This window comes from Phyllostomus discolor, chromosome 1 (genome assembly GCF_004126475.2).
Source record: "Phyllostomus discolor isolate MPI-MPIP mPhyDis1 chromosome 1, mPhyDis1.pri.v3, whole genome shotgun sequence".
NCBI classification, from domain to species: Eukaryota; Metazoa; Chordata; class Mammalia; order Chiroptera; family Phyllostomidae; genus Phyllostomus; species Phyllostomus discolor.
In genome coordinates, this window is record NC_040903.2 from 199,223,169 (window position 1) to 199,243,420 (window position 20,252).

The window sequence follows — 20,252 nt, forward strand, 5'->3', positions numbered from 1 at the left end:
GGAATGCTTTCTACTTAAAGACCACCACAGTCACCCTTTGCCTTATTCATTCCATCTCTAGGAATTTATCTGGCAAGGATGTGTGTATAGAAATGTTTTTAAAACATTGTATGCAATAGCAAGAGACTACAAACCACCTAAATACCTACGAATGGGGGTGGTTATGAAAACTATGGTGTGTTCATGCAGTGGAGTACACAGACCCATGAGATGTAACATGGCAGATCTTATGGGCTGGTACAGTGTGAACTACAAGATCTATTAAGTGAAAATATAAGGTATATGCCTGTCTTGGCTTGAAATCAGAGCCTTAGAAAAAGATCTGGGTGAAGGTGGTTTATATGGAAAGTGATCCCAGGAAAAATGAATGGCGAGTGAACAGAGCGAGACAGGAAATTCAAATAAAGGGTTTGTTTGTGAGTTGTTGCTATATGTAAGGGAAGCCCAAGTAAGTCCAGATTTTTTAAAAACACAGACTGTCTGTCTCCCAGAATTGTCTCTCTGTTGGTAAAATGGAAGGCTGGGCATTTATTAATGAATCCCACCCTGCATTGGTTAAGGTTGTCCCAGAGACTTAACTGCCTCTTACTTCTGGCTGCATTTGATTTTGGAGAAAGCCCTCGTGTTCAAGGTGGGGCTCTGTCAGTGTGCTGGAAAGGGACTGTCCAGGGGAGTTGCAGCAGAAATCCCAGGTGGTCTGATAAGATGGGATGCTAGGCACCAAAAGTATCTGTATAATATAAAAAATGTCTACTTGCCTGTAAACAGAGTATATGTGTGTGTTTGTGAGTGTATACTTACATACAGATCCATACGTGAATACCAGTATACAGATGTATGTTCACACACGGTTTTCCAATAAGCGTAAAATCCCTGGGAACAGAGGTTACCTTGGGGTAGAGAGCTGGGATTTTTGCAGGTCTGGCCATTTGGTATGGCAGAGGACTGATTTTTCCATGTGTAACTTTTTGTGCTAGTTGCTGTTTTTTGACCTCATGAATGTATTTCTTTAACAATGTTTTAATTAATTTTACTGAGGCATAACATATATAATAAAACACACTAATTGTAGGTGTGCAGTGTAATGAATTTCAATAGACACACGCTGAAATAAGCATACTTACAGTCCAGAAATGTAACATTTCCACCCAGTTCCCTGTCGGCCAGTTGTATTCCCTCCTCTTGCTCCCCGTGAACACTGTTGTGCTTTACATCATCTTCGCTTACATTTGTCTTTCCCAGCATTCCTATAAAAGGAACCAAACACTATATACTTTTCTGTGTCTGGCTTATTTTGCTCTGCATAATGTTTCTGTGAATGATCCATTGCATATATTTCTATCAATAGCTTGCTCCCTTTTACTGCTGCATTTCTTTTGTAGGAATGTAATACATTTTGCTTCCTATTCACTTTTCAATGGACTTATGGATTGTGTCTGGTTTTGAGTTATTGTGAATGAAAGTTATGAAAAAGTCATGAACACTTACAGTAAGTCTTTGTGAAGACATATGTTTTCATTTTTCTCGTGTAAATACCTACGGGATTGCTCAGTCATATAGTAATGGAATATTTCACTTTATAAGAAATTGCCAAATTTTTCCAAAGAGCTATGTTATTTTCATTTCTACTAGCAAAGTACGAGAATTCTGGTTGTTCCACAATCTTGCCAACACTTGGTATTCTTTTTAAGTTTAGCTCTTCTAGTGGATGGTAGTAGTTCCTCACGGTTTTGATTCGCATTTCCCCAATGATAATGATGTTGAGCACATTTTCATTTGCACACTTGCCATTTATATTTCCTCTTTTGTGAAGTGCCTGTTCGAAATTTTTTGTATGCTTAATTAAGTTAATATCTTATAATTGAGCTATGAGAGTTCTTTATATATTCCAGGTATAAGCCTTTTGCGTGCTATATGTATGCAATACATATTTTTTATGGCTTGCTCTTTCTTTCTTTTCTAATGCCACCTTTCAAAGACTAGGAAGCCTTAATTTTGATATAGTCCAATTTGTCAAATTCTTCTTCCTAGAATATATGCTTTTTGTGTACTAAGAGTTCTTTGCCTGTACCATGGTCATAACATTTTCTCCTGTGTTTTCATTTAGAAGTTTTTAGTTCAGCATTTACAGATTAAGCCAATGAACAATTTTAAGTTAATTTTTATGTATAGTGTAAGGCAATATTCAAAGTTTATTTTATTCCTGGGATATTCAATTGTTCTCATAACATTTGTTGAAAATCCTTTCACATTGGATTCCTTTGGCGTTTTTGTCAAAAATTAATTGACCATATATGAGTAGGTCTATTTCTGCAGTCTTTATTCTGTTCCATTGACCTCTGTGTCTATCTTATGTTAATTGCACACTGTTTTATTATTGGTAGACTATGGAAAATCTTAAAATAGTGTATCAGGGGTGTCCAACCCTTGACCTGTGGGCCACATGTGGCCCAGGATGGCTATTAATGCAGTCCAACACAAAATCGTAAATTTACTTAAAACATTATGAGACTTTTTTGTGATTACATGTCACAATGTATTTAATGTGTGGCCCAAGACAACTCTTCTTTTTCCAGTGTGGCCCAGAGATCCAAAAGGTTGGACACCCCTGTTCTTATACTATTTTAGGATGTAGTGCAGGAGGTAGTCTAAATTGATCAACTTTGTTCTTCTTTTTCAAAGTTTTTTTTTTTTTTTTTGCTATTTTAAGTCCTTAACATTTATGTATAAATTTTATTGCCAGTTTGTCAATTTCTATTAAGAAACAACCTGGTGGCATTATGACTGAAGTTATATTGAATACCTATATCTTAACAAAACTGTTTTTCAATCTATAAGCTTTGTACATATCCTCATTTATTTAGATCTTGAATTTTTTCAGGGACTATTTTATTATTTTCAGTGTAGAGATTTAATGTGTTTTGTTAACTTTATCCATAAGTGTTTTACTTTTTTTTATGTTATTATAAATGGTATTTGTGGTAGCCAGCCTCTACACTGGTTCCCAGTAATCCTTCCCTTCTAATGTTAATGCCTTCATGTAACAGCATGGCCTCTGTTCCAATTCCCATACCCATTTTGTACCAGAGCTGCTCTGCACGGGCAATAGAATATGTCAGAAGTAGAATGCTACTTTTAAGACTAGGTAATAGAAGGCATCACGGCCTCCTCTTTGCTCTCCTTGCATTGGTTGCTCTGAAAGACATGGGAGCCAGTCTGTTGCAAGTCCAGTATGGTGAAGTACAGAGAGCTCCATAAATGAGGAACTGAGGCCTCCACCAGCAAGCCAGGAATGACTGGTCTTGGAAATGGATCCCCTGGCCCCAGTCAAGCCTTCGGATGACAGCAGCCTTTGTTGACATCTTGACTGCAACATCCTGAGTGGCCCTGAGCTGAAGGACCACCCACTGCAGCTGCTGCCAGATTCCTGACTCTCAGAAATTGTGTGAGATCATGAACATCTGTTGTTTTAAGTTGGTAATTTTTTGTGCAGCACTCGAGAACTAATACAATATTATTTTTTAAATTAACAGTATCTATTTTATTTCAATTTCCAATTCTTCAATATCCAAATAGCATATAGAAATTCTATTTTCCTATTTTTCAAATCTAGACCTTGTGCCCTGTGTCCCTACTCAAATCAGTGCCTTTGCAGACACCCTAGGGTTTTCTGTACGGTCAAGCATGACATCTGCGACAAAGACAGTTTTACTTCTTTTCAAATCTTGATGCCTTTTATTTATTCTACTGCCCTATTAAACCAGCTAGGACTTTGAGTGTTATGTCGAATAATACTGAAATGTTGAATCTCAGTATGTTGAAAATGGTGAGAGCAGACATTCTGGCCTTGTTCTTGATCTTGAGGGGAAAGCCCTCAGTCTTTCACTGTAAGAACAATATCGGGTGTAGTTTTCCCACAGACGTTATGTATTGGTTTGAGGAAATTTTCTTTTGTTCTTAAGAAATTTTCCCAATTCCTGTTGTTAATACTAGGCTTATAGTTTAGTTATGTTAATGGATAGTTGTTATAGTGAGACCTATACATATACATAGAGTTACTATATTTAAATTCATATAAAACTATATTTACATGTTTAAGTTACACTTTTGAAATCAGAAGATAAAGTAAAGCTTAAGTTTACAACAAAGAAAAGAAAAATACCCAGCGCAAAAATAGAGTTAACAGTAAAAATATCACTTTCTGTTGTTCTTGATACAACATGTAGACATTTTTTTGTCAGAAAGCTACATCTTCTTACTCTGATTAAAAGATGGACGGTTCAATACCATTTTGCCAGAAACTTGTTTGGCTGGATCATAAACTGACATTTTTGAGAGCAAATCTAAGGTATTTTCAATCAAGTTTTTGCCATGGGATAGTAGGTTTCCTGGTTTCCACTAGGGAAATATATCCTTTTTTTTTTTTCCTTTTTGCCACTCATTCAGCATTCCCTCCCTCTTACCCTTCCAAACGAAGAGAACAATCATCAGTGGCGATTGGCGGTTGTAAAAACAACACCAAAAGCCGTCTCCACATTCAGGGGAGAATACTGTGCCTCCTCCTCGTGGTTCAGGAGCTCTACACATTCAGAGAAACTTTCTAGTAGCGAACCATAGAAATAATCCTGGACAGTACAGTCTTTCAGAAATGTATTCATATGGTCCTGTAAAGATTCTGCTTCTGGCCGCACTTTATTACTGAGGGTGCTCAGAACTCTGAAGATCGTGAAGAGTTGGTGAACTTCTGAATACCAGTGGGAAAATGGCTTGCGGTATGGCTAACTCTGCAAGTATGGTGTCTGTCCTCCCAAGGTCAGCGGGAGTGGAGTAGTGAGCTGATTGGCCCCAAAATTACTGCTAGAGATCTCTCTATACCAGTGCTATTGCTTCGTGTATGTGTCCTCTAGTAGGTACCCCAAAAGCTCTGGCAAGGCCAAAGCCAGCCAGTTTGATTGTTCCTTTGTTATCAATAGGTCTTGAGGTGTAAGTCTCTGTAAGGTGTCTTCTAGAGTGACAGAACACAATCCCTTGCACGGTTTGGTACAAATCACAAGTGATGAACCCATGAACTGGTCAGAAGGGGTAGCATCCAAGTTATTTCTTGAGATCCCAAGTATTCAAAGACAAGATATAACCTGGAATCCTCGTGAGTGCCTCTTGAAGACTGACTGTATTTGAATGACAAAGTTCTTCTAACAGAAATTTCCAGAATTACTGTACTAGGAAACATTCCCTCTTTATTTTCCCATCTGATTTTCTTCATGGCTACCACATGGCCTGTAGTTTCGTATCTTCCCTGATATAACTCCATAGGTATTTTCTCCAGTTTTTCCCTGTTTTGTATATAATATTCCATGGCTACCTGATAGGTGTGGTAGATCCCAGCTTATTATTGTGGTGGGTGGAGGTGGCAGGGCTGGGGAGTTTGGGAGAGTGGTGAAGACAGAAGTGGCTGCTACCTTGTCCGTGTCGCTCTTTCCTAAACTCCCGAAACCCTGAGTCCATTGAGATCACTGTATTTTTTTTTGTTGTGTTAATATGGTGAATTACATTGATAGATATTTGAATGTCATTGCATTTCTGAGATAAGCCCTACTTAGTCATCACATATAAATTGCTTTTGAAAATACTTGATGAATACTTTCTCTCTCCTATTGTTTCAGGCACATCTGCATTCCACGCATGTGAGCTTGGCCAGGAGATGCTGCTCCCCACTGGCTGCTGCATGGATTCACAGCAGCCCTGTAACAGGAACCCCCCACAGGTTCTATTACTCAGGGTTCTCTTTGCCCACTGCTGATAACGACTATGGCTCTCCATGCCAGAGTTTGGCAAAAAGGAAAAGAACTATTTATAGTTATTCAAAAGTTACACAGGTTCAGAATAATGGCAGAATGTCACCGTTAAGTCCCAACGTCCCTTTAAAACACCCACAAGCAGACACACACAGTCCCGCCTCCTCTTGCCAAACCAGGCCAGTCCTGGGTACTGTATCTCAGGAAAAGAAAATAGAAGTCTGCAGCTCGGCTAGGCTCCTGTTCTTAATCCAAAGCTGCATGGCACTTCCGCATGGCGGGCCAGTGGGAGTCCTTCTGCATTCTTTCAAACCACATGGCCAAGACCCTGCACTGCTGCTCCATGGCCAAGAGGCTTCTCCTTCCCCAGCCACGTGGTCAAGAACTGCGATAGAGAGAGAGAGAGAGAGAGAGAGAGAGCCTTTCACGGCTCTTCTACTCTCCTTCCCACATGGTCCAGAGCTCTAGCATGGCTAAGAGAGAGCTCCCTTTCTGCTCCCAAACCACATGGTTAAGCCTCCAGTATGGCTGCCATGCTTAGGTTTAAATCCCGGCACTGATCTTCCTCTGTAACCCCATTTCCGACTCCTTCCACACTAGGTTATACTTGCTAGTAGTCTGGTTTCTTCTGCCTTTCTTGGCTGCCATTGCTAGTCCGGGCAAACGTGGCTCCTTGAAGTTGGAGCCGCTTCTACTGCAAGCTGCTCTCACAAGCTCAGGAAGCCTCCCTGGCTATATTGTGGGTTAGAGTCATGCCCATCTCCCTGGCTCTGAGCAGGCACAGCTTTACACATTACTAAAACACTGGCCAAGTTCTCCACATGCGCAAAGTAGCTCTCAGCGGCCCTCCTCCACTTCCCTCACCCCCTAAGCAATAGCGGTGGAGGCTTTGGGATTTGTGGGGATCTCTAGCTCAGGACTCTGTTACAGGCCCTTGGGCCTGAAATGTGCACAGGTAGGTTTTTGTAACCTCCTATGATCCCTGGGAGAAGTGCCCAGACTGAGACATGTGGGAATCTTGATAAATTGTTGACAATTTCCTGCTACCTTGAATCAATATATTTGTTCAAATCAAATATTTGTTCAGTTTTAATTTGGAGGAGGAGCCGAAAACTGGGAGCGTGAGTGGGAGGATGGAGAGGGAAGACTGCTGCTGGAACCTCAGAGTAGGGGGAATGTGTGGATACTGGCTACCCGAAAATGATAAATATTTACTGTTGAAGGTATGGCCCTTTTGGGTCTTAGCCACACCTCCAGGATCATCTTACAGTATTCCTTAAACCACACACTCTACTTTTGCAGAGAAGTTTGGAAAATACATTTTTCCTCTGTCTCCTTAAGTTTCCAAAGATACACTAGCTCCCTAGTGATGGTTGGGTGCCCTTTTCCTGATGTATCGGTGCATCTGGCAGCTGTGTGGGAGACCCACCCTTAATCTGAGTCTGGTCTGACTATTTCTTTGTGCTTTGAGCTCGGTAGGAGTTTGATCAGTATTTTTGGAAAGCCCAGTGTCCCCTTCTTTGGGAATTCAAGAAAATGGGTATGAGATATTATAAAAATTTAATTTTACTCAAGAGCTTTAAGAGCAGGGGAAACCTCTCTTTGCTTGCCTTGGAGGCTAGGATCAGTATGCATATGTTATGAGCAGAGAGGCTGAGGCATGGGATTCTGAAAATGGAACTTCCAGTGGCTGAAATAATAGGAAAGAGTCCAAGTGGCTCCACTGAGTCCCAAACAGCTGCCAACTTCTCAAGGTTAATATGCAGAGAAAGGGCTAGAACCTCTTGGCTTTCTCCTGCACCCAGTCAGCTCTGGATCTAGGAGTCTTTGAAAATAGCTGGTGAGCAGATGAGAGCAATGCAGTCTCTCCTTCTCTCAGCAACCCAATTTTTCATTCTCTTCCCCCATCCCTCTTCCATGTAGACTGGGACAGTCAGATGACAAAAGAGTTCTACTTGAACACAAGCGCACCCAGGTATTTATAGTAAGGAACTGGTCTGGCTGAGCCAGCTGCTAAAAGTAGAAGGTCTGACTTAATCCATTCAGGAAGATTGCGGCCCAATGCATTTAGGGATAAAATAAATCAATTCAGATCTGATATTTAGAAAACATATCCCAGATTGGGATGGCAGACCTCTCCTGAGAAATGCTATAGATTTTTCCAAAGTAGCAGCAAAGTGGGGATGGGCTTTGCAGGCAAAAGACTTAAAATTAGCCTGTACGTCAGAAGATCTTTTAAAGTCTGTTCTAACTTTCCTCCAGGAAAACTGGTCTAAGTCCTCTAAGCTTTGCACTACAGGCATGTCAGTAAAGCTTGCAGAGCCCATACAGAAGGTTCAGGGCTCTAACTTATGTTTGAGGAATACTGACTCTCTGTCAATTTTATGGTTGATGCTCATTCAATTTTCCCATGTGCATAAGTTCTTTGAATGAATGAACCAATGCACGACATTTATTGAACACTTTTAATGGGTGCTGTATACCACACTAGGCCCTTCTTGAGCTATTTTATTTAGGCCTCCCTGCAACCCTGGCACATGCTCTCCATTTTACTGATTTACAAACTGAGACTCAGCTAACACTTTCCAAACCCATGCTGCTTATGAATGGACGGCTAAAATTTGAACTCATGTCTAGCACTGGGGTGGACACCAGTAGTTCTGCAGTCCTCTAGGCATTTTATTCTGGGCTGTGCAATTCTAGGCCTCAAAGAGTGTTTCCTTTAAGAAGAAGTCTCTCTTGACTACTCCTCTTTTACTATTTTTTCCTCCTTTGAGTTCAACAACATAATTGTACTGTTCAACTTCATGTCTACTCTATGTTGTCTTACTGTCATCCATTGTTAGGAATGTGTTAAGTTGCAAGGAGAAAACCTCAATCCATGTGGTGGTTTAAAAAACATGGCTGCAAGTTCTTTATACTCCTCCCACTGAGAGTTGGGGTTTGTGTCACCTCTCCTTAAATCTGGTGACTGCTTCAACCACCTGTGTAATGCAGAAATGACACTGCACGACTCCAGCCCGAGGCAAGGTCATAAAGAGCCACGCAGCCTCTGCTCAGGCCTTTCAGAGTGCCTGCTCCTCGAAGGCAGCCATGGCACTGCAAAAAGCCTGCACTGCATTGAGGGGTTGTCTGCAGAGGAACTCTGGTCAACAGTCACATCTGAGTCCAGTCTTTGGTCATCCCAGTTCAGGCACGAGACACACGAGTGAAGAAACCAGCCTGAAAGTGGACGCTTCAGGCCCCGCTGTTCTAGGTTCTTGGTGTCTGAGTCACTTCCGGCTGTTTGGGTCTCCTGGGTGAAGGCCTTGGGCATCATGGAGTAGAGACAGCCCGCTCCAGCAGAACCCTGTCTGAGTTCCTGACCTGCAGACTCTGGGAGCTTAATTAAACAACTATGTTATGTCACCAAGTTTCAAAGTAGCTTGTGATGTCGTAAAAGTAACTGGAATGTCCTACTAGCAGTGATTTATAGCACTAGACTAGTAAGAAATTATTTCTACTCTTTCTCTTATAGAGTGTGTATGAGTGTGTGTGTGTGTGCATATGTTTAATACAGTGAGCGATCTGGAGGTAGGCTCTTGTTGGCACTAAGTCACTTCTCAACAAAGTCATCAGGGGCCCAGGATCTTTCCATATGTCCACGTCCCCATCCTTAGTACGCTGGCTTTTGTCCTCATGCTTGTTGCTTCACAGTTTTGGCATGAATGCTGTAGCTCTAGGCATTGAATCGGCATTCAAGTTAGGGAGAAGAAAGGAAAGGACAGGCAGAGCCATCTATATGGTTTTATTAAGAAAGCAAAAGCTTGCTCAGAAGTTCCCAGGTCTTTACTGTGTCACAACTAGAATTTTGTCACATGCCACCTCCAATGAGAATGAGTACCGTGTTTTTTCAGACCATACGACACACCTAGGTTTTAGAGGAGGAAAATAGGAAAAAGAATTTTGAAGCAAAAGATGTGGTAACATATTTAATAACATAAATAACATAATATTTCGCCAATGTAAAAGTAAACAGAACTCAACAGCAGCATCAACAACCATTATTCCTCCCAAATTTGCGGGGCAGGGGTGGGGTGGTGCGTTTTATGGTCCAAAAAATACGATATTTACCTGGCATATTGCTGTCCTCAATACAACCTGGATTCACTTAGCAAGGACACCAGAGAACATAAACACAATCTGGGAAAGACCATTGTCTACCACATACCTCAGTTATTTTACACGTTTTTATTTTTCTGGTTGGCTCGATGAGATGGTGAGTCTTTGAAAACAGAGATAAGGCCCGTTACTTCTCTGGAATGCTTCGCAGCAGCCAACACAGCACTGAGAAGGTCACTTCTGCGTAACATGGCCACTTAGCAATGACACAGGAGAGTATGGAGGGGGTTTCCCAGAGCAGAGGTCTTCACAATTTTCACCCTGCATGTCCCTTGAAAGAATTTTGAGTTGCAGTGCACCCCCTTGCACATTTTTAACTGGATATCTGCAGTTTTCCTTATTACTTTAAAAAGTTGGAAAGAATATGATTTTTGACATATTGACATCGAAAGATAAACCTTTACATTGCTTTTTTAAAAAATTCCAGTGAAATCTAAATATGGTAGTGATTTGATACTACGACCTTTTGTTTAAAGCTACAAAAAAATAAGCTTTTCTTCAATAATCAAAATTTTTTACATCATTCCTTTTCTCCTTGTTTTTATTTTACATTCTCCACTGAATTTTATCCCAATGTATTACATTTTTATGCTTGAAAGTTTTTTATTGATTTCTGTATCATATTTTTCTGCAGCAAAAACATATGTATAAACAAAAGTAGCATTTTAAAGCAGTAATGTGACTAAAAAAGTTTAAGTATGAAACATTTCTTCTGGATTGAATTATTATTAAAATTATTATACAGTTAAAAAGCATAAGTATGTCTTACATTTTGATATATAATTATTAAACACAGAAGTGAAAGTCATTAAAAATGTATCTGCTATGAGATGGATGGGATTTTAAAAAATTACTTCATGTTTCTGGGTGAGTATCACTTATTACTAGAATGAGTCTGAGTTTGGCATCAACTGCAAGCCTGTTTTTTGGTTTATTAAGACATAAGTGCTGACGGATGTTAACTAGACTTATTGTGGTGATCATTTCACCATACATGGAAACGTTGAATTATTACATTGAAATTAAACTAATATAATGTCATATCTCAATTATACCTCAACTTAAAAAAGACATAAGTGCTGAAAACATCGTTCACATAAGTAAATGGAAATGTAAGGAATATTGTTACATTTGAATTATTTGAGCTACTTCCAAGTCATATATTAAAAAATCACACAGTGATCTATCATGAAAAAATATTTTTAATGCTCTATCAGCTGACAGCTCAGTGAGGCCTAGACCCTTGAATTACTGGAAACCATCTGACTTGGGAAAGAACTGGTAACCAGTCACTGGAATTGTTCACTTGCAGGTGGGTTTTTACCCGCTCATTAGAGACGTACACAACCTCCACATTTCTATTGACTTCCCTGCTTGAGCCCCGGGAGTGTGCCCTCCAGGGCACATCATATGAAAATTTGGGAGGAGCGAAAACCGTGTCTTCCTTTGGGTTTAGTGGGAGGAGAAAATAAAGAAGATTGGAGGCGGGGAGAGAACTGGCCTGTGCCCCACCTGCAGGCAGATCAACTTTGGGAGAGTGTGCGACCGGAAACTGAGGATTTGCCCTCAAACCAAGTTTGCTTGAACACCCCCAGAGCATGTGTACCCCAATTTGAAGGCTGTTGTTCTAAAGGCTGTTAGAACTCAAGACATGTTAATACTCTGGGAGAGGATGGATTTGCTTGAGTTTTCCTTGAGGCATATTGGCTCTCAAGGAAGTGCTCTGGGCTAAGGGCCTTATAGGGACCAACCTTAAGAGGGAGGAAGCATTATCCCTATTTTGCCAATGAGGGTGCATAGGTTAAGGGAAGTGGCAGGCTTCAAGTACCAACATGGGGATTCAAACCCAGGGCTGTGGGCTTACAGAGCCCAAGCTCTGTAGCTGCCGTGTCAGATGGAGCCCGGCTTTGGATACAGCGAACACAGATCCTTGCCTGAGCTGGTGCCCACACTGTTGTTCCTTGCATCCTTGTTTTCTTCTTGGGAAGTTTCTCTAAAGCATGGTTCTCAAACACAGACGTGTGGGCCCCACATCCAGAATTTTTGAGTCAATAGGTCTGGGTGAGGCCGGAAATCTGCATTTCCCAGGCCTGGGTTTCACGCTTTGAGAACCACTTCTCTTAAGTGTGTCCAGCGTGGTGGGAGACAGCCCCATTTTTAATGCACTTAGGGACTGTATATATTTTTCCCTTTAAGTTCCTTTTAGGACTGAACTTTTTCCCTGACTGAAAGTGAGTTTGTGAAAATTGCACATTGCATGTGTATTTCAATACCTGAAACAACTTGGGAAAAACTGGTGCTGCAGAAATTTTTGCTGAAGATTTTTTGAGTGACATTGCCCATGGGCATGCCTGTGTAAGGGGAAACTGTGTTGACACATTTTTATTTATTCCTGAGCACTTTGCACATGAATTTCCCTATGTCTTTGCCAAGTTGTTCCCCCTGTTTGGGTGGAACATTCTGTCTTCCACTCTTCACCCATTGGTTCAATATTCAGGACTCATCTCAAGATAATGTCTTTTTTTACGAAGTTTCCTGGCTGAATAAAGTTCCTCTTCCCTGAACTCCTCTACCCCTGCACAGCAATCTACAAGCACAACCTTGCATGATCTACACAGTATCTCTCCCACTAGATGATAAACTTGATATTAGTAAGTGCTCAATCAATAATAACAACCAGCTAATATTTCCTAGCACTTACTATATACTAAGCATTGGTTGAACACTTTATATATAGTTCTTTATTAAATCCTTACAATAGTCTCATGAGGCAGATACTGTTGTCCTCCCGATTTTATGTTTGAGGAAACTGAGTACAGAAAGGTAACTTAGCCAAGGGCACATAGCTCTTCAGGGACAGATCTTCTTTGAAATCCCCGTAACCCAGGACTGACCCTTAGACTGTCAGCCCATGAAGTTCTTTGCCACTGAGGTACCTGACTCACATCAAGAGATGCCAGTCCATTGATTTGAGTGGTGAGAAATGCCGAGGTGGGTGGACACTCTGGGCAGCCCATTCTTTCTCGTGGCAGGTTTCTAGGGAAGCCAAAGGATAAGCCGCCATTGGACTATCCAGCCCGATAAATTTAGACCAGAGAATTAGTAGCATGGGTCCAATCTGTAGTGGCCTCGGATTAAGACAATCTATTGCTGTAACAAAGGTGTCTCCAGAGTAAAGGGGCACGCCCCTGGGCACTGTTGCTTCATGGATGGGAACAGGGACTCTGCAGCTACACTGTGTGGTTCTAATGTCCGCTCTGCTCCTTGCTAACTATGTGACCTGGGGCAAGTTACTCATCTGAATGGAATGTTGGCAATAATGGAACCTGTCTCATAGGCTTGTTTTGATGGCCAAGTTCTTTAGCATATGTAAGGAAATTAGAAGTGTGCCAAGTATATAACAAGAACTGTGGAAATAGTTGCTATTGTGACTATTAGCATTGTATTCTCAAGGGCCTGATACATGGTAGGTGCTCAATGCCCATTTCTGAATGATTGAATAAATGAATGGATGATTAGTTGAACTAGAACTTTGTTAGACTCTGCTGACATTTACTTGACAGCAGCGACTTTCAAAAGTGTTTTGATAGTGACTGATAGTAAAGAAACACATTTTAAATTAAGACTAATACACATGTACACACATGTAGACATACATGTCTTCCTGGGGCACATGGATGCAACTCTTTATGAAGCGCCAATTTTCTCAGGGCTGTGTGGACCAGAGCTGTGGCCTAAAAGTAACTGTGCCATGGACCTTGTGTCTCTTTGGCAGAGTTTAAACTTGGCTGAGGAAATGCTGTCTCTTCTCAGGTCTCTACTTCATTTAACACTTTGCCTAAGGTTGACTAGTACCTGCTGTGGGGATGGTCTTGACCTGCCCCTGAACTCTTGACCCACCCAGATAGAAATCACCAGCACTCCTTTTCCTGACGTGGGCTGTTGGCTCTTGGGCCCAATTCTGCACTGGGGAAGGCTTTGACTGGCAGTGAGCCCCGATTCCTGAGTTTCTGGTGGCTGGCCAGGGTGAGCAGGAAAAAGCGCTTTTTTGGTTGGAGAACAGTGGTGGGCTGGGCTGCAACGTGGTTGAACAGCATGGCTGGGTGGAGTGTGTCCTGATGTGCATTCAGAAGGGTGTGAAAAAGAAAAAAAAGGAGCATATGGCCTCTAGACAGAGGTGCCCTTTTGCAACAGACTGGCCAGAGTTCCCTTTGCTGCCCTTTCTCTGGTCATTCTCTTTTCCTGGGTGAACAGTAAGGACAGAAGCCTCGGGAAACTTTCTACCAGCTCAGTTTTTGTCAAGGCTTGTGTATAAACGCTATGTATGATACTACTCCAGGTCAAAAAAGAGAAAGGGAAAAGGCCAGAGGAGCTCTTAATGTGAAAATGCTAACTGGATGACCCTTGCTACTATTTATCAGGCATCTCTGAGCTTCGACACCTGTGGGTTCTGCCTCCTGACTCAGGATGGCAGCTGTGTCTCTGCTCTGTAGCTTGTGGTCCACATGACTTCTATCTTTTTCATTCAAACATTTTAAAGTCTATTCCACTGTTTCTCCTAAATGTTAATGCTACTAGCCTTCTCGAACCATGACCATTTGGGGCTCTTGTTTTTTTCCGATTAACAAGGTGAATACCTCTATCTGTCTCCCCTGTTCCTTTCTGGCCCTCTATTCTCCATTACTTTTCACAAATGATAATGTTAGGAAAAGTTCCGCAAGGACTCAGTAATGCAGACTCTTACAATTTGCCAATTTTGTATGTGTTCACATTTTCCAAGCATTCCCTAGCCTCTTTGTTGTCGATAGATGTTTTTGCAAAGTCTTCATTACTTCCTAATTGTTTAACTGTGTTTCTTGGCCCCCTCTCCCTTTCCTTTCCTGTACTTTATTTGAGCAGTGGTCATGGATTTTTGGATTTCACAGAGCAAAAGTTAAAAAAAGAAAGAAGGAAAGGCAGGATAACTTACAAATGGTTGCCATCTTTTTTATTTTTCCAGATAATGACAACTACTCTTTGCCTTCACCCTCACATCGTAAAAGAAGCTGCCCAGCGGAGATGTGTTCTCAGAGAAGCTCAGCTTTCTCTCTGATTCCAGTTCAGTGCAATCTCTTGGTCACTTGCTGTGGGCTCAGCACGGTGGTGGGCACAAAAGAAGGACTGGATGTTTGCCTGTACTCTCAGGGGTCCCACAGAGGAGACAAGACAAGCAGCTGTGTAGGGCTGTAACTTCCCCACAAAGGTAATAAAGGTAAAGATCACATCCTTACGTCTCTAATGCCCACTGCACCGGCACGGTGTCTGAACCATCTTGCTCGCTCTGTCAATGTTTGATCACTCTAAAGGGATTACGGGACAGTACAGAATCAGATATACATAGATGCTTAATTGAAGTCAGTCATGAACCAGTGCTGTAAGGCACCGAACCCTGACTGGCAGGTTAGAGCAGGAGGGGGTGGCTCACTGCTGCCTCAAAGTGGCAGGTGGTAAGATTTGAGATGAGTCCTGGGGAATGAGCAGACATCACGTGACCTGGCACTAAATAGTGGGGTCTTGCTGGAAAGCAGCTTAAGGCTCAGGTAATGATATTCAAGAGAGGTTATGTCTTTGTTTTGCAGGCTAATCACTATTTGGAGCATGGGATGGTGATGGATAGTAACAACTTTTTAGGGCCATGGTTTAAAACCGGGGTCAATTTTGCTCCCTTGGGGACATCTGGTAATGTCTGGAGACATTTTTGGTTCTTATATCTGGGGGAGAGGTGACACTGGCATGTAATTCTAGCATATGGTAGAGGGCAAGGGTGCTGCTAAACATCTTACAACGCACAGGGCAGTCTGTTGCCCACCAAACAATCAAATGTCAACACGCTATAGCTTAGGAACTGACGGAGGGGGATTGATAAGAAAAGGGAACTAAATATGGTGCTACCAGTGGTATTTTGTGGTCACGAGCTGTGTCTGAAAGGCAAAGTGGCTACTATGGGGTATTGTTTATTTCTCTCCTTCTTTCCAAGGAACTCCCAATTCCCAGCCACCTTCCTATCACACTTCTCTTTCCTGACTTGCATTGCCAGGTATCTTTCTCCTCTCCTATTGGCTTTTCTTTGGCTTAATGCCTCCAGAACTTCTTCTGGCCTCCTGCAAGTCAAGACCTAACCGGGGTGTGGGGGGCTACCTAGGGAACTCTGGGAGGCTGTTTGGACATGGAATAGAATTTGGAGATGAATGCAATGACCTTGGCCTGAGATACACCTTTACTTTCATGTCATCTAGGCTCAAAGTCCCCTGTTAAGCCTCATGATTTATGTTATTTCTTCAGAGGGACATTTTTGGCTTTGTTACATTTCTAACCTTTCAAGTCCAAGTTAGACTTTGCCCCCTAACCCCAACCCAGGGGCATGGCAACCACATTTGTTCACCATATGGGTAACAACAGAACACAGAGATGAGTTTTCAAAAGTATAGTACCTGTAACATAAATTTTCAATATTTTAATAAGTATTCTCTGGAAAAAAAGAGTTCAGAAAAAGATATTTCAGCGATCACTTATGTCTAGGATACTACTGGGTTAAGCAGATACTTTATTGCCAGACTTCTTAGAGCCTTTATTGGTCATATGGGCATTTTGAATTTCCAAGAGGAAGAAGTGGTATTCTATATTTTTATACTTCACTGACCACGGGGCACAGTTTGTAGAACATGTATCATTGACGTAGTCTGTGAATGATCATTGCAGTAGAGGAGTATGGGCTTTGGAGCTCTGTCTGCCTGGATTCACATCTCTGCCTCCACCCCTGCATAACTTGTTTCTTTGGATAAGTACTTAACTTTTTGAAGCCTCAGCTTCCTCATCGGAACAATATAGTTATAGGCAAATAATATCCCTCACAAAGTATTGGGTGTTGCCTCCTAATGTCACATTTTCATTGTTTGTCACATGGTTCTGTAATTTGCTGTTGACAAGAATGCCTTTCCTATTGGACCAAAACCACTGAAGGCATGGTGGATGGTATCTTGTGATCTTTGTGTTCTCAGTTCTTCCCCCAGTTCCCGGCACATCATGGCCCTCAGTAAATGCTAACTGAATGAGTCAAGGGTACTTTGTGTGTGTGTGTGTGTGTATGCTGGTCTCAGTGAATGCTGATTTTCACCTGGCTCCTCCACTTAACCCTCCTCAGTCAGTAAAACCTTTTTGAAAGACATAGGAAGAAAGTGTAGTAAAGCCATAGAGTAATGGTAACTTTGACCTTGACATTTCATTTGGCTAAAGGCTGCATGAGGATCCATGCTTCATGTGTGTAACAATTACCCAGTGTATATCTGAAGCTTGCTTAAGGAAGGTGCGCTTACCTATTTGGAGCCCTGTGACACAGGATGACATTGGTTAATTCTCATCTGGAGCATTCTATTTGATTTGAGACATGGGCTGTTGGGAGGGAGGGAGCATTGTTTTCTTTAACATCCCTAACCCTGAGTGCTTCTGGAGAGGGTGAGAGAGTCGTTCACAAGCTGATGAGGCTCTTCCTGGGAGGGCACTGCAGAACCTGGGTGCCCCAAATTACAATGTATGGTGTAAGAAATGGCGATGTGAGTGCTAGAGAGAAAACCAGGGACACATGTTAACCTTCTTAAGAGCAGCATTCTGTAAAGGAAACGGCTTTAAACTTGGGTTTCAGCATCTGTGTGACTGGATGAATTTCCTGCCCCATGGGTCTGAGTTTCCTTGTCTTGAAAATGAAGGTTTGGGACTGGAAGATGTTTGCAGATCTCTTTGTGTGATAAAGCACAACTCAAACAGTTGAGGGCTGTGTTGGAGAGTCTAGACTGCAGAATTTTTTGTAGATTTTGTAGGGCAGAACTTGGACCAATACAGTGGGAAGAGAAGAGGCTGGATGGCTGATCAAGGAGAAAAAGCCATTTTGGAGGGAGGGAGAAGGTGGACACATCCTGTCCTCAGAAGTGTTACCAGAGCCACCTGCCTGAGCTGTTTTAGAGATGACTTTTAAGACTTTGTTTTCATTAAAAAAGTAAATGTTTTATTTTATAACAGTTTTAGATGTATGGAAAAATTATGAAGAGAATACAGAGAATCCCCATATGCCCTATATGTAGTTTCCCCTGGTATTAACATTTTACACGAGTATGGTACCTTCATTGTGATTGATGAACCAACATGGATACATTAGTATTAACTGAAGTTCATACTTTATTCAGATTTCCTTAATTTTTACCCATTCTTTTTCAGTTCCAAGGTCCCATCCAGGATAGCACATTGCATTTAGGTTCTTCTTGGCTATGACACTTCCTCGGACTTTCCTTGTTTTGGATGGCCTTGGCGGTTGTGCAGAGTGCTGCTTGGGCATTTGGTAGACGGTCCCGAAGTTGGACTTTGTCATGTGTTTCCCATGGTTAGACGGGGTTGTGGGTTTGGGGGAGGAAGACCAGAGAGGTGAAGGGCGCTTCTCATCACACCTTCTCAGTATAACTTCTCACTGATGGCGCTGATCTCGACTACCTGGCTAAGGCAGCATTTGTGAGGTTTCTCCAATGTAAAGGTATTACTGTTATTATGTTCACCTGTTTTAGTATTGTACTATTTAGGAGGAAGTCACTAGGTACTGCCCACCCTCATGAAGTGGGAAGTTATGCTCCACTTTCTTGGGAGGAGTCTTCAGTTTTAAATGAAAAAATATTTATTTCTACTTGCCTCGCAAGTCTCTTACAGAACCAAGGTGCTGTGAGCGAGCCCATTCTTGTTTTTTTGTTGTTGTTTGTTTTGTTTTTGGTCAACAGCAGACAGCTAATGAAGGCATGGGACTTAGAGAGGCTACCACAATGCTGAATTTGCTAACTACTCTTCTCTGCTTCTCTGAGAGCTGAAACAAATCCATCATGAATGAGGGTTATGACTGAGGAGCCAGGGAGGCTGAGGCAGAGGGCAGGCTGGCAGAGAGGCGCAGGACTCAAGTGGCCTAAAGGGAAACAGCGCGGTGAGGAGGGAATAATGAGGAGTTGGGTCTCCAGGACTAACTGAACTTTTCTCTCCATCAGCATGTCTCCTGGATTACTGCTTGCACCTCTGCTAATGGGGGTTGAGATGGAACATTCGGCCTGGGACAGTGGCTGGGAGGAAGGGCTGTTCCGAGTCCCTGGCCTTTTGTCCCCAACCTGCTGTCATCGTCCTGCAAATCAGGCTTTTGTGGGTCTTGGTTTTTCTGCTGCTCACAGACAGAGTTGAAAGTTCATTTGTGTCCAAGTCTGCCAGGAAGTGGCTGTGTGAGCTTTGCTCTCACCTGTAAAATGATGTGTTAGTTTGAACCAAAGAGTGGAAGTACAGGGGCTGGTGATGCTTGACCTGTTTTCATACTTTGGGCAGATATTGCTAATTAATATGTGGCCTCAGAATCCTTCTCAACATATTAACTACGTCACTTAGGGTGGGCAAGCAAGGAAATGATTTGCCATCCCTAGACTTTAATGGGCTTCTTTGGTGATACAACTGTTAGCTTTTAAGATTCAGGTTTGCACAATTCCTCTGCTATTCAATCAGTAAATACTTCGTACTTCCATGGGTCAGGTTGGGTACACGTTGGCAAATAGAAGAGCCACAGTCTCTGTCTTTGTGGAGCTCACAGACCTTAAATTCTTTGATCAATGTCCTGAGTTGTGTCCCAGTAGCTCTTAGCAGATCTTAGTGCAGGTTAGGGCCATGAAGTCATCTGACTGTGGGAGGGGTAGGAAGTAGATTTGATTAAGCACCTTGGGCAAGTTTCAACCGTGGTATCTCATCTAATCCTTACAGCCACCTTATAAATCAGGAAGTAGTAGTTACAATTTACAAAGGAGAAAAGCACAGCACACAGAAGAAGTTGCCCAAGGGCCCAGAGGGATAAGTGGTAATGAGGAGATTAGATCTTTGGTGCATCTCACGCCAAAGGCAATGGTTTTTATACTATACCTCATTCATGGTTCGAAGTGATCTGTTCATTAATATAAAAAGAGAGTGATTTCCATAAAGGAGGAGGGCATATTAGAGTTCATGCTGGGGAGAAGGGGAGAGGCCGGGCGGACATGGATGCTGACCTGCAGCTGCTGGAGGCTTTGGCTTGGGATGCTGTGTGGGGCTGATGCAGCTAGTCAGACAGCGGAGCAGGCTTTGGCCAGACTGTGCTGTAAATGAGGCCAGCCCAGGACATGTGCCTCTTCCTGCCCCTGGATCATTTATCATATCATATCACCCTGATTTCCTCCTCGGCCTGCTGTTGGCTTGCAATGTAGCCAATTCTTTCCTGGT

The 20,252-nt window shown here is 42.2% G+C and overlaps 1 non-coding gene and 1 pseudogene across 1 annotated transcript; both read right to left on the reverse strand.

The window, feature by feature from the left end:
• Positions 1–4,138: 4,138 nt before the first annotated feature.
• On the reverse strand, positions 4,139–9,111 carry LOC114492143 (annotated as a pseudogene).
• LOC114493507 lies at positions 4,434–4,642 on the reverse strand. Its single transcript, XR_003684157.1, has one exon. It is a non-coding gene; the product is annotated as a small nucleolar RNA U3 (small nucleolar RNA).
• Positions 9,112–20,252: the final 11,141 nt, after the last annotated feature.